We start from the raw sequence: 15,009 nt of genomic DNA, 5'->3' as shown, positions 1-15,009 counted from the left end.
AAATTTATGTGCAAATGTAAGTACCAGTATGTACCAGTAAAAAGCTCTACTGAAGTACGTGCATTTGTTGTTTTTGTGCATTGTCATTTCCCATTCCTGCTGTTGACTCTTCAGATTTTGCAAGTTTTTCATCTTCAGTCAGTCATTGAAAAGCAATTTAAAGACATGTTGCGAATAAAAGGTAAAAACCAATTAGTTTCTCAGGCATCATTGATTCTAGAGGCTTTGTGGATGAATTACTCTGCTCTACAAAAACATTTCTTTATTTGATGTTTTAATGGTGGTGTAACTTGTCACTCCAAAATCTTTCACAAATCTTAATTTTCTAAGCATACCTAATACAACAGAGTGGAAGCACTTCACTACAAGACAGGGCTTTGCATTCCAACTGTATTTAAAATGTTTAATATCAGCAAAATGTTCTTAATGTATGACAAGTTCATGGTATCTCTTGGTGTTGTAAATTGTAGCTGATTTTTTGGAGTCATTTTACAACTGCGTCATGTGTATTTTAGATTAGATTATGTTGCTGAGCACAGCTTTTAAGGTCTTAAAGAGTTTAGATTAATAAAGAGGAGATTTTCCTAACATATCCTTCACATTATCACATATATATATATATATATATATATATATATATATATATATATATATATATATATATATATATATATTTGTGTGTAGAATAAAGAGCTGTGAAGTTCTTCCAAAAATGCCAGTGTATTAGGTTGTGTATATATATATATATATATATATATATATATATATATATATATATATATATATATATATATAAAGGTGGAGATCTGTTTCTTTCATTGGACAGGAAAAAAGTAATCTGAAAAGGAACTTAAGCTGTCAGACAAAGATAGTGGACTTTAAAGATGATTTGTTGATTTATTATCGTGAGATGACACCAGAAGTCGTTCCGTAAACATGGCAACGAATGTAAATATCACGTTGATTTACAGATATATTCATTATTATTATGTTACCCCTCTATCCTGTACTAAATTTAAAAATGATTTGGTTTCCTGGTGTGTCCACACATACCGCGCCAAGTTTCTTTTAAAATACTTCTTCTTCGCTTGTAACATCCGTCAACATCCGTTTTTTTTAATCTTGTGACTCTAGTTGCAGAAGAAGGTCTTTCTGTTGCAGTTTTGAGTGATATACCAATTGTGCTACACCCAAAAAAAAACACCTCTTGCCAGCAAAACAACTTTTAATCAACAAACGAGAGTTTTGGCGAAATGGTCGTTTTTTCATTAGGTAATTTTTACTTGCAAGTTATATTTCGCATAATTTCAGGGTCAATGGAAAAGTGACTGGTGTGTAGAATAAAGAGCTGTGAAGTTCTTCCAAAAATGCCAGTGTATTAGGTTGTAGAGATATGAACTGAAAACATTTCCAGGGGGATTTATGTGACCACTAGAGGGAATAGTGAGTCACTCTATTGGTCTCCCATGGTGTTGAACACTAATACCACAGGGCCTTTGACCAAAACATCAGAAAGTGACCAGACTTGATGAGAACCACTAGGAAACATCTTTTACAGTTGGTAAAAGTGAGTTGGTGTTAAAAGCTAGAATTACTCTTGTTATTTTCCCCATTGGACTGAGCTATAAATGAAAAAGAATGGGGTTTGATGCTGAAATGTCAACGTTTCTTCTGCACGGGTGAGATTGATTTTAAGGCTTATGAAGGTATAAAGTTATTATGGGATGTTCTTATTTTTGCTATGTTGCTGTTTATTGATCCACAGTTCAGTCTTAACTGTGACAGTTCTGACCTTCTTTGTTGGATTCCAAACAGATCTTTAGTTCAGCTATTGGCAACACTAACCGAACAGAAAACGGGTGATGTGTGGTTTTACTGTGGCTGTAAAACCAGTCTAAAAAAACAAAAACAGAACTAAGCTAACAGAGCTATAATGTAAACTATCAGCTGACACAGCACATGAAGATTAGAAGAGACAGTGTTATTTTGAGCGACTGTTAAAATAAGGGTCTTTGAATTTTAGTTTTAAGAGGAAAACTTGATACCGTAATACAGATGTGTGGAAACAATAAGCTTTATACTTTATTCAGTGACTGATACAGTCTGTGGTTACATAGTGTTGAGTTGTTAGTGGTTTTGGTTTAAGTGTGTTCTGGTACCAGACTTCCCCCTGTTGGTCAGAGTTTGGAATATCAACACTACATAGAACCACTTGAACTAATTATGCAAGGCAGAGTGTTTAAAAAAATTACTGCTGTTGCAAAATCATTCACGATTTGTACGTATGTGTTTGACTGGGCAGGTTCTGCATGTAACGCAAGTGGACACGAAAGCTTACACACAAAACCTGGAATGAGACTGCCAATTCATGAAAAACCCGCATGTCTGGATTAGAAAAACCACTAGGATCATCAAATTTAACACAGTGTCTTCATTTATTGTCTATATAAGACCATTCACAGCCATGTTTTCAACATCAAATGCACTGACACCTAGGTAGCTTTTCATGTCCCAATTTGGTCCTATTTTTGACCCCAATATTTTATTAAAAATTCATTTATTTTGGGATGGCTCAGAGCAAGAGTATAATTTTTTTTGCATTTATCTGAGGTCATCGTTAGGTACATCCTGGGGGGAAATACGTCTAAATTTCTCATTTATTATTGGGTCTAAAAAGCTGGTAAAGTGCCACGTACCAAAATGTACCCAGTTTCATAGAAGCACCCAAATACAAGCATATGTACAGATTATTGTTGCACACAGACGACTACATATTGGTATCCCAGAAGATACACATACACCTGCTGACATGATTATGTTTCCACCATTTTCATAGACATTTGTGCATATTATATAGAACCACTTTAAGTATATGTACTTTAATAGACAGCTACATTCAACAACTATAATTGCATGTACAAAACATTCAGTGATTGCTCAGACCTGGTCTCCTATATGCATTTATTTCTTTTCACACCTAATAGAAGTGCGCTCTTGACTTTTTAGTAGAACTAATGTGAAAATATACTTAAATGCACACCTATTACTGCTGTTACAACTCAGAACATTTCATCTTAAATGTATTTAATATTAAATGCATCTTCGCCAAAAGCTATATGTCTTACAGCAAATTAAATACATTCCCGTCCAACAGGAAGCAGCGTTTTCCGACTTGAGCATTCACATCCCCTCAGATGGGTATCTCCTCTTAACGGAGCGATATTTATAGGAGGAGCCACGTGAATAATTGATTCGGAAGTCAAAGTAGCTGGCCGCTGCATCATGAGGGCACAAAGAAAAAAAAAAGGCCTGATATCTGCATGGATGGAGTTACTGGAGCAGAAGCTTCTGACAAAGACGGAGGAAAGAGTGCAGCGCTCGGCTTGTAGCTGACAGCTGTTTGGAGCTTGTGTTCAGCTCCTTTCATTGCTCATTATTCTCTACGTATGTGTGTTAAATATCAGAGTCACTGTTCTGGAGCATAATCTCATTTAACCACATTATTACAAATGTTTGAACTCTGGCACATTGGTATAAATTTGCACACATTTGCACATATTAAAATGCCGAAGGGGGAATTCTCAGAGTCAAACATTTACAGTGTAGAAAATACAAACTGTATACAGAGGGTACAGTAAGAATCCTCCCGTGATAACAGTAAACACATCTCGGTTTGTTGGCGACGTGCACTTTTAACATTACACAAGAAGCCCCTCAGCTAGTCGGTGGTCCCTTACGTACTGTACTAATGAGATTCCCTTCATCTTTAATGAACATAAGCACCAAGGTCGCGTAATTGGCGAACATAACGCCATCGACGTTTGTAGCAAGAAATTGAAAAGTCATAAAAATGTCACATGAATATTCAAGCAGCTCCATGCAGCCTGAGATGGACAACAACAGCTGTGCCCTTACATCTTCATCTTCATCCTCATCCTTTCACATCATCCTAATTATCGGGATATGTTAATTAGGCATCTGTTGCCTCAAGTCAAATTCATCTACTCCTCTCCCTCCTCCTCCTCCTCCTCCTTCTCCTTCTCTTTTTCTCTGACAACGCTCTGCTTTCTGCCTCTTTTTCTGACTGAATGAGCTGCCTCCGAGGTGGAATCAGCTCTCTTTCCGAGCATGCACGACCACCAGCGCTTGTGCACGCATACCGCTCATGCCATGGGAAATGTATATGAGCAGCCGCCGCACGTATGGCCTCGCGTCACGCGTCGAGCAAGTGCAACCGCTGAGATGCACGCAGCCTTTGTCAGTTGTAAGCCGGCTGAAGGTGTCAGCTGGAGCTGCGAGGCAAGCTGTGAAACCAAGTCAATTAAGGAAACATGAACATTTCAGGGAGTAAATATGCAATACACCGGCTGTTTCTCTCTTCGATGTGCGCATAACATAAAGTGTTGACATTTGGTGGTTGCTTTTATTCAAAGAGCCTGCTTGGGTTTTTATCTCCAATCAAACATTAAATCCCGGTTGTTGCCGTGTTGTCGGGGCTCGCAGAGGTCGCACAAGGATCAGCGTCGGAATATATTGTCACATGAATTTCCACAGAGAGGGAGAGTGAGTGCTGGAGTGTCACTTTGTCATAAATGTTTAAGAGGCTCTTAAGTTTCCTGTCCGCCTATCATTGCTCAGGTGTGCGTGGGAGCAGCAGAGGCTTCTTCCTCTCCTCCACGAATGGCGCTTTGATGAGCAGAAAGCTTCGAGAACAAGATGAGGTGTATTCATTGCGTCATTGCCACAGTAGCGTCCTGCACCTGGTGATGTTTCTAAAAATTCTGGGGTTTTAATGGCCTGAGGAGGAGAAAGTTTGGTGTGTTTTATAAGACTATTCAACATGTTTTTGTGTTTGAGTAGCCTCCAGTGAAATGTTGTAGCCCATAGTCACTCTCCTACTGTTGCAAGACCAGAGTATAACAACAGTTTCTCTATTATACAGGGTGTCCACAAAGGCTCTTTACAATTTAAAAAATGTATTACAAAGGCAATTGATGAGATATGTTAATCAGATTTGTTCTATATACTAAGTGGTTATTAAAGTTTTTAATCACATTGTGGGATCTTGTGTAATCGAATTATTGGTCTATTTTTCTTCATCGAGAGATCAATTACTGCAAATGTTTACCTTGACCTTTGACTGAATATATGTCACCACAACTGGATGACCTTCAACCAACCGTTATTTCCCAGGTAGATGGCCCACCACCACATTGGGGACTGTATGTCAGTGGGTTCCTAAATCAAACATTTCCAGACCGGTGGATTGGAAGGGAAGAAAGCAAAAGATCACTGATGCCATTGATGAGGCTATGCTATAGCGAATATGGCAAGAAATCCAGTACTGTTCTGGTGTGCTTTGTGCAACTAATAGTGCCCATGTAGAGGTGTATTAAATGAGGCAAAAAAACCATCAATATCTACTTTTCATGTTTAAAATAATTTCCACAGATTTGTCTTTGGCCAAAAATAAAATCCTGATTTTTTTTTTTTTTTTTTCTCGATTTTTGGGTAAAACTGCAAAAGACAACAGAAATCGGCATGCCATTTTCATGAGCAGCCTGCAATGCAAGGCACTGCTCCCTACCTCAAATCTGTAATGGTATCATGGAATCCCCGAAAATTCCATGATGCCCCACAAAAGTTATACCAGTGTAAGTCAGTGACAGGCATCAGTCATGTGTGAATGCATGGACCACGTAAGATGAGTGATCCTCATGCAGTGATATTTAAATTGGGGGATTCGTGTGTGGAGGAGACGGACCCAGGACATGCTGAAGGGATTATATCTCTGAGCTGGCCAGGGAATGCCTCGGGATTCCCCTGGAGCTGGTGGATGTGGCAGGGGAGTAGGCTATCTGGGCTACTCTGCTGAGGCTGCTGCCCCTGCAACCTGGACCCGGATCAGAAGAAGACGATAGGTATGGATCTGTGCATGGACAACGTAAGATGAGTGATCTCCATGCAGTTATATTTGAATTGGGGGATCCGTGCATGGACCACAGCTTACATTAGTATCACTACTGCTGGCCCATCATAGAATTAAGGTCCGTGGTCATTACATGGACTTCTGTGAAAGACCGCTCTCACAGATAGGAGGAGGAGCCTATGGTAGCCCAGAGGCACGAAAGAGATGAAATTGATTTGACAATTTCCCTTTTTTAAAAATCATCCTAATTTAAAAATCCGATTTCAATTTAAAATCGATTAATTGCAGAGCCCTAGTTTGTCAAGATTGTAAAGAGACTTTATGGACACCCTGTATGTCAGAGATGGAAGAGTTATCCACTGAAGTTAGCATGCTAACCTGAGGAGGCTCTTTTTGAATATCCGTCACAGAACTCACCGAAACTCAAATGTAGTTTTGACTACAGCCTTCAGTCCAAAATGGCATCAGTGTAGCTTTGCTGATACACTCTGATGCAACCATTCACTTCTATCATTATTAGTTACCTCCGCGGGGGGGGGGGTAATGAAAATATGTCCAAACTTTGAGCCGAGTACCTAAAATGTTCAGTTGTTGGTTGTATTAACAAACGCAAGTGGCTGAATGGGACAGATTAGCACAGCCAAGAACCTGGAGCAGGTGGGGGCATGAAGTGGCTCATTTGGATTTAATGGGCCAGTGCACCTTTCTAGTGTCATTACTCAGAAATAGGGTTGAAGATGGACCTGTGGAGTTTAATTAATGAAGAATTCAGACCCAAGCAGAGCATTTACAGTTTATGTAGACCACAGAGAAATGTTTTAAAATGCATAATTCCATTTAAAAATGAAAAATATACATGAAAATATAATAAAATATTAAATGAATACCACTAGAAAACAAAACTGCAACTCGTATGTAAAATGACTCCACTTGTAAGAAGGATTGGGAGTGCTTTAAACCACTTTATTTAAGTCTAACTCTTCACTGGAGTTTTATTGTGTTGCATTTTGACACCTCCTGTTCTGTCTTTCTCCTCATAGGCCCCTGGAGACATGGGGACAGGCCTCATTTGTGACTTTCTTCCACGGACGTTTTCCGTTAGGGTCCTCGCACTATACATCCTCCGCTCAATTAGCCATGCTGACGCCAACGCCCCCCTGAAGATACCTCGGAGGCAGACAAGATGAAGTGGCACAGCAGCCTGGGAAGCCAGAGGACTATTCTGAGTGAGTCACAGCTTTGGCTCATTGCCCACGCAAAGGTGCGTTCGAGGTATGTACGGAGACAAGAGCAAGGCCGGTTTGTGTGACGGCTCTCCCTGTCGAGTGGGAGAGTCCTTGAGAATTCTTGACACATTGTTCAGTGAACTTAACAGCAGCACAGAAGCCCTCAAATCTAGATTCTTTTGTATATTCTTATTTATTTTGCCAAGGTAAGGTGTGATAGAACATTAAAAATGTAATGTACTTTCTGAAAACATATGCTGCTTTTATAGCAAGCATCACAACAAAAATTACATAACTTTTTTTTTGGGTTTCTGTTTTCGCAACTCATTCCCATTTCCAACTCGACAACTACTGACACTGGTTTAGACGTTGCAGGGTGGGCGTCATTTTCTAATGTTTGAAACGCTCTGAGAGATGTCTAGAAAACGTCACAGTAGTGGTTTCGTTGGGTTTAGGCCAGGGGTCGGCAAGCTTTACAGTCTTAAGAGCCATTTTTGACCCGAAATCCATGAGGCAGCTGCTCTGTGGTATCCTATATGTGATTAGTTTGTTATTTAAAGGGGTCATATTTTTCTAAACCCATTTTTATTAGTCTTTGGTACATTTATTTGTGTATTTGGGGACCCTAACAGTTCAAAAACTTTCAATTTGAAAAAGCTCCTATTACATTTGCATGTAATTTTACTTTTTCTACACTAAAAAAAAAAACAAAAAAATTTGAGGTTGTCATTATTTACAGGTTATTATGATGGTATTTTACTAGTCTGATCCACTTGAGATTATATTGGTCTGTATGCGGCCAACTACTGTAATTTCCAGTCCATAAACCACTACTTTTTTCACACGCTGTGAACCCGTGGCTCAAACAATGATGCAGCTAATTTATGTTTCTCGAGCTAACAATTGATCTGGCTGTCAAAGAAGGGAATAGAGCTGCTGCACGTAAGCTTGGCATCAATGAATCGATGGTGAGACGTTGGAGACAGCAGCGTGAAGCATGGGTGCAGCATATAGTCAGTGCGGCCAATACTCCGGAAAGTACGGTAAAATATAATTAACATCCTTGATCATTTATATCGTCGGTGTAATTTTTGCATTTCACAAATTCATCCCATGGGCTGGATTAGACCCTTTGGCGGGCTGATTTTGGTCTGTGGGTTGTACGTTTGATAAACCCAAGCGCTAAAAACGGACAGCAAGGGATCACGACCAGGCAGCATGATGTGACAACTCAAGAGCGAAACAGTCTCAAAGTCAAGGATAATAAATGTGTTCTATATTTTTGTTATTGTCAAAAGCCCCGTAGGGAATAAATCAGAGATAAACTGGTCCTAATACTTCCCATCTGTCTGTGGCATTCAGCCCCAAAGCCGGCTGGTGTCTGCGGAAGACGTACAACTTGAACACAGTCACTAATATGAACTGTCATTCTGTAAAAAAGGCCAAAAAATATGTTTTTATTAGTAAATTGTAGGAGAACAGGAGGAAGGAGTTTGTTGGCAACTATCTTCAGCTGTGTTTTTGGTATGTGTCCAGTAGCTTCACAGTAGGATTGCTCATTTTGCTGATAATGAATAAATATGCCACCCATTGCAGTAACATGGCCAACTGGAATGGGAAAGGAAATGGATGTATTAGTGGATTCTACCCAAAAAAAAACAAAAAAAAAAAACGTGAAAAGTTACACAACAAATAAAAAATAAACAAAGTCAGACTAAAAGCAAGTGAAGAGCACGTATAAACAAAATAATTTAAAATCAAAATTAAAGATTTCCATTAGAGCAGGGGTGTCCAGTCCTGGTCCTTGAAGGCCGGTATCCTGCATGTTTTAGATATTTCCCTCTTCCATCACACCTGACGGTCGTTATCAGGCTTCTGCAGAGTTTAACGATAGGCTTATCATTTGAATCAGATATGCTGGAAGAGGGGTACATCTAAAACATGCAGGATACCAGCCCTTGAGGACCAGGATTGGACACCCCTGCATTAGGGTGTGAATAAATAAATAAGAGAAAAAGTCAGTTACATGACCCTTAAACATCGTCCCAGGTGTGGAGGTGTGGATTCATGTTTCTATCAGCTGTTGTGAAGTTACTTGTGGTGGAATGGGTTCAGTAATAATTCTGTCAGTTTATTATCAGCCTGAGTGTGAAAAATGACAGAGTTCAGTTTCTTAATCAGCTCAATAAAATAAAAGAAAGAAAGCTCCGTGTCCAGCTCCAACCAATGATAGTACAATTCCGTAAGTCAGTCGTGTTGCAAAGCTCTAATATAAACGCGAGTTGTCCGGAAATGTCATTTGAAAATGACAAATGAGCCGTACCGTGATACATACTCACACTGAACCATTAGGGGTGTACTGAACAGTATGACATGTACCATTGCACCCCTAATGGGTATCATTACGTTTTCCCATCCAATTTTATCTGCAACACAACAAAATTTCAATGTACAGGGTGGGGAAGCAAAATTTACAATGAGCATTTAGTTGTTTTTTCTCAGCAGGCACTACGTCAATTGTTTTGAAACCAAACATATATTGATGTCATAATCATACCTAACACTATTATCCATACCTTTTCAGAAACTTTTGCCCATATGAGTAATCAGGAAAGCAAACGTCAAAGAGTGTGTGATTTGCTGAATGCACTCGTCACACCAAAGGAGATTTCAAAAATAGTTGGAGTGTCCATAAAGACTGTTTATAATGGAAAGAAGAGAATGACTATGAGCAAAACTATTACCAGAAAGTCTGGAAGATACTATTAAAGAAGTATGGGAGAAGTTGTCACCCGAATATTTGAGGAACACTTGCGCAAGTTTCAGGAAGCGTGTGAAGGCAGTTATTGAGAAAGGAGGACACATAGAATAAAAACATTTTCTATGATGTAAATTTTCTTGTGGCAAATAAATTCTCATGACTTTCAATAAACTAATTGGTCATACACTGTCTTTCAATCCCTGCTTCAAAATATTGTAAATTTTGCTTCCCCACCCTGTAAATCTGTCTGTAGAGAAGGATGCTCCAAACAAAATTCCACATTTCTAGTTTGAAAGAAAAACACTGCTAATTTTAAACATCTTAAACGATATCAGCAGGTTTATGGATACGCGCACATATTGAAAACTGACCTTTTCAAGACAGTGTTTGAAGTTATAACACTGATTTCACACTGTGGAATGTTAGCCACCAGTGGAAAACTTTCTAAAAACACCATTTTAAATCATACACAGCTACATGTGAATAGGGGTATTATAATTCATTGTCATAATCCATAATGCATATAAAACAGCTTATTAGTAATTTTGTTTTTTCCGGAAAAAGGGTAAAAAAACAGAATATTTTGCCCCAGGAAATGTAGTCCCTGACAAACATACGTTACACAAATCTTAGTTAGGACGACATGAGAGCAGAAAAATATGCAAATCAAGCCTCAAGTTTTCATCGATGCATGAAGGATGAAAAGAAATCATGTATGATCAAGATCAAATCATCAAACACGACACACATTCTGCATAAAAACGACACCAGGCGGATCCGTCACATTAGATAAAAGAGGACGGAGACAAACATCGGCAGCTGAACTTGAGAAAACAGGCTGCAGATTGACAGTGAGAGATTGTGTTGTACATACAGTACAGTATCACACATCCCCTCTAGAGGACACAGGGAATCAGCACTCTGTATAATTTCACTTTTCCTCTTCTAGTGAAATGTCCTGCAGTGATGCTACTATCACAGTGGGCCTGTTGTTGGCATAATGGAGAGAAGTGCTGTGAGAGCTCATACTCATGCCTTCCAGCCATTTCTTTCACTCTATCAACTTTTCCAATCTGCCAAGAATAAGGAAATCACACCTACAGCAGCAGATTCACAATGATGAATTACATGAAAACAACACCGTATAAGACACACAATTCTTTAATTTTTCTATAGTTTTCACCAACTAGTTTAATTAATACATTAGACAGGGTTCCCGCAGGGTGTTAAAAAATCTTAAAAGTGTTGAATTTACAAATATGCTTCTTTTAAAAAGTATGTAAAAGGTATTAAATTTGAAATGGTAGGTCTTAAGTTATGTTGCCATTGTGTTTAAAGGAGTGATATTTTGCTTTTTTAAACGGAATTATGCATTTTCAAACATTTCCCTGTGGTCTACATAAACTGAAAATGCTCTGCTTGGGTCTGAATTCTTCATTAATTCAACTCCACAGGTCCATCTTCAACACTATTTCTGAGTAATGACACCAGAAAGGTGGTTTTGAGTGCTGGCCCTTTAAATACACATGAGCCACTTCACACCCCACCCCCTCCAGGTTGTTGGCTGTGCTGCTCTGTCCCGTTCAGCCACTTGTGTTCGTTAATGCAACCAACAACTGAACATTTTAGATAATCAGCTTGAAGTTTGGACATATTTTCAGTATGGACTACAACCACTGCTGCTGATAAACAGTTATGTCGTACTTGGAGAAATGTTCATCTGAAGTCTTGACCTTATATGTGCAAATGTTGTGATGTAACTAGTCATAAAACTTAACAAGTTACGCAGGAATTAAAACGGGTTGTAGAAATCCACTCAGTTTTTGCTGGAATGAATATACAGATAGCTTTGCAGCACCTGGAGGGTTCAAATTCAAAGTTTTTGTACTACAAGGGTCCAAATACACAAATAAATGAACCAAAAACTAATGAAAGTGGGTTTAGCAAAATATGACCCCTTTAAATGTGTCTGGGAAGTGTCCAAGCTGCAAAGAAAGTAATGTTAGTCGACTCAGTTTCACTCATTCCAACTCAACAATTTACATTGAAATTAGGAACCAGCTGTGGGAGAAATGACTGAGAGCAGTGGGAATCAAGGTGTTGGAGTAAATAAATACATTTTCCTAAATTCTAGGAGTCACAAATTTTTGCCAGTATGGCTGTGAAATGGGCATTAAATTCTGTTCTAAGTAGTCTTAAAAAGGTCTTTTAAAGTCTTAAATTTAACTTGTAGAAACCTGTAGGAACCCTGATTATAAATATGTCCAACCTTTATCCATAACTAAATACCCACATTAACCTCACAGTATCTGGGTGAGCATATTATGCACACTCTGTACTTCATGTTTTAAAAGGTCATATTATTTTTCACAATTTTTATAAGGTCAGAATTGAAAAGTTGATCATTTTTGCATGATTTTTAAAGTTCTGACCCAGCCATTAACATCAGCACATTGTAAACAATGGAAAATTACTACGCTAACACCCCTTATGCGCATTGACACATTTTAGCATTTAACATTTCATCTAGTACAAAAAATAATAATTCATATTAACCAATGATGCTGTTAATCATATGCCAGGCTGCAAAAATTAAAAAAAAAGTGTTTTTTACCCTGACCCCAAAGGGGAAGCACGGGGTTTTGTTTTTGGTTTGGTTTATTTCTTTGTTTGTTAACACTTTAGCAGCAAAACTAAAGGTGGAATTCATACCAAATTGGGTTGATAGATTGCCAGTGACTCAGAACAGATGTCATTACATTTTGAGAAAGGTAGGTCAAAGTTAAAATTTTTTATGATTTTTAAAAAAAATCTTCCCATTTACTTATAATGTGAGAAATACGTGCAAGGGGTTGGGGTTTGTTGTTCCTGGCATCAAATGTTATATAGTATATTGGAGAAAAAAAAAGCTTTTTGTGTTTTTTGCATCAATAATATGGGTTGTTTACATTACAAACATGGCATTGAAACAGCTAAAAAATATGACTATTATTATTATTATTTTTATTTTTTTTAAATAATCTTTTTATTAGAACATATTTTCAGTATACCTATCCTCTCAGCACAGGTATAAGAATGTCCAATTTTCCAGTTTTCCAAAAAAAACAAACAAATAACTTAAACTACAAAAAAAAAAAAAAAAAAAAAAAAAAAAAAAAGAGAGCAAAGTAGTACCTCCCCAACCCCCCACCCACATTGGTCCACATTCACTTAACTATGAGTGTTATAGCTATTCTATTCTGTTTTGTTTTCTATAGATGTTTTTATCAAAGTAGGAGAGGAAGGGCTTCCATGTAATCCCGATTGATCCTCTGAGAGAAAATTTGGTCTTTTCCAGTTTCAAGAAAGACATTACATCTGTTATCTATGTGTGTTCTGCTGGAGGTTTAGGCGACTTCCAAAGATGGAGGATACATCTACGGACAATCAAAGATGCAAATGCTAACACATTTAGTTTCTTTGTGGAAAATATGACAATTATTGAGTATGTGATATTTTTGTTTTTGGCTCAAGTTGAAATACAAAAAAGTATAAAACAATTAAAAACAAACTGTATTAAAAACATTTTGACATTCTTACGGTACTGTGCAGATTACGTGCTTTTGGTGGTTAGGAAGGACCTCTGTGGGCAGGATACCGGAGGGTTAGTACGATGCAATAAGGTCACTCCAGTGTGTTAATGCTGTATTATGACTATGTATGCAGAAGCAGGTATCCATCTTTCCTAAATCGATGTGATGTGCTGTGTCACATTGTTGCATCACATCCTAGAAACATATTTGTTTATTCATGCTTCTCCTTCACAAAGACATTCCTTTGAGACCAAAGTCTTTTTTACAGGCAGGCTCTGTCTATGAATAAATCACTAAAAACAACTATAGAAACACAAAAAAAATGAGCAATTCTCCAAACAACAAAGAGAGAACAAACAGGCTGAGCAAAACACTGAGACAGCCACAGTGAGAATAACAAACCAGGGGTAGAGGTGGAGGAAATCAAACAGAGGGTAAATAACAGCCAAGTACAAGGTGTTACTGTCCATATACTGAACTATGAACGGACAAACTGTCTCTGGATGCATGTTGTTTATTTGATCTCCAGGAGGAAAACAGTATCTGGTCTGAGGAGTTTACAAATGTTTTTCCAGTCTGGTCCCGTCTGAGCTTCAAGTGGATGAAGCATGATGTCAAGGAAGTGATGCTACTTAAATAATAATACATTTTTCAGCTCAACACCCAAAGGAGGAATTTGTTGTCTCCTTGGGACCCAAATTTACAGAAAAAAAACCCATTATGAATTCCCATGGCACCATCACCATCATAACACCGTGTCCACTCTCAAAAAATCTTAATAAAATACACTATGACCAATCTACATTAGGGATGAGCACAGTTTCTATGTAGTTATTGGATGGAAGAACCGTGGTGTCGCCCATTGGTTTCACAAATACTCTTCTGAAGCCAGTAGTTTACAATTTGGCCGTCACCATATTGGCGTCAAGGAGCCTGAAGTGACCATATTTGGACAAAAAGGGGGCGGAACTACTGGAGCCGAAGGGTCAGAGGTGAGCTAATGCTAAGCTAATGCTAGTGCCTTAACTTAGCATCATCCATCATTTTATAGTCTTGTGTATTGAACCTATGAACTACAACTATAGTGGAGCTGTGTGTCAGGAAAACACTCCAAGATTATGATTTGTTAAAAAAAAAAAAAAAAACCTCACTTGACACAGATAAATGCTTCTATTTGACTCTGAGAACTTTAAAAAACCAAAACAAAACATGAAGGTGGACTTACACAGTGTTTTTCAACCTCGGGGTCGGGACCCCACGTGGGGTCACCTGGAATTCAAATGGGGTTGCCTGAAATTTCTAGTAATTGATAAAAATAAAAATAAAAATTTACTAATAAAAAATATATGGTGAATTAAGAGAGATAATCACAATCCATAAAAGACATGACAAACTGAAGCTGAAACTGCACCACTGTGGTTCTGTTTATCTGTCAGATGTTCATTGTGGTCGGTTTCAGTTGCTGCAGCTTTTTCATAATTCATAGTTTGAGTTCTTGTTTGGTCAGTATTAATTGTCAGC

General features: G+C 38.1%; 1 long non-coding RNA gene across 1 annotated transcript; it reads right to left on the bottom strand.

The window, feature by feature from the left end:
* Positions 1 to 2,140: 2,140 nt before the first annotated feature.
* LOC115420228 (uncharacterized) lies at positions 2,141 to 12,397 on the bottom strand. Its single transcript, XR_003935521.1, has 3 exons — positions 12,210 to 12,397; positions 3,041 to 3,046; positions 2,141 to 2,152 (listed from the first exon to the last, which is right to left on the bottom strand). It is a non-coding gene; the product is annotated as an uncharacterized LOC115420228 (long non-coding RNA).
* Between the last annotated feature and the right edge of the window lie 2,612 nt (positions 12,398 to 15,009).

Source organism: Sphaeramia orbicularis, chromosome 5, assembly GCF_902148855.1.
Source record: "Sphaeramia orbicularis chromosome 5, fSphaOr1.1, whole genome shotgun sequence".
NCBI lineage: Eukaryota > Metazoa > Chordata > Actinopteri > Kurtiformes > Apogonidae > Sphaeramia > Sphaeramia orbicularis.
This window is presented reverse-complemented; position numbering and strand designations above follow the sequence as displayed.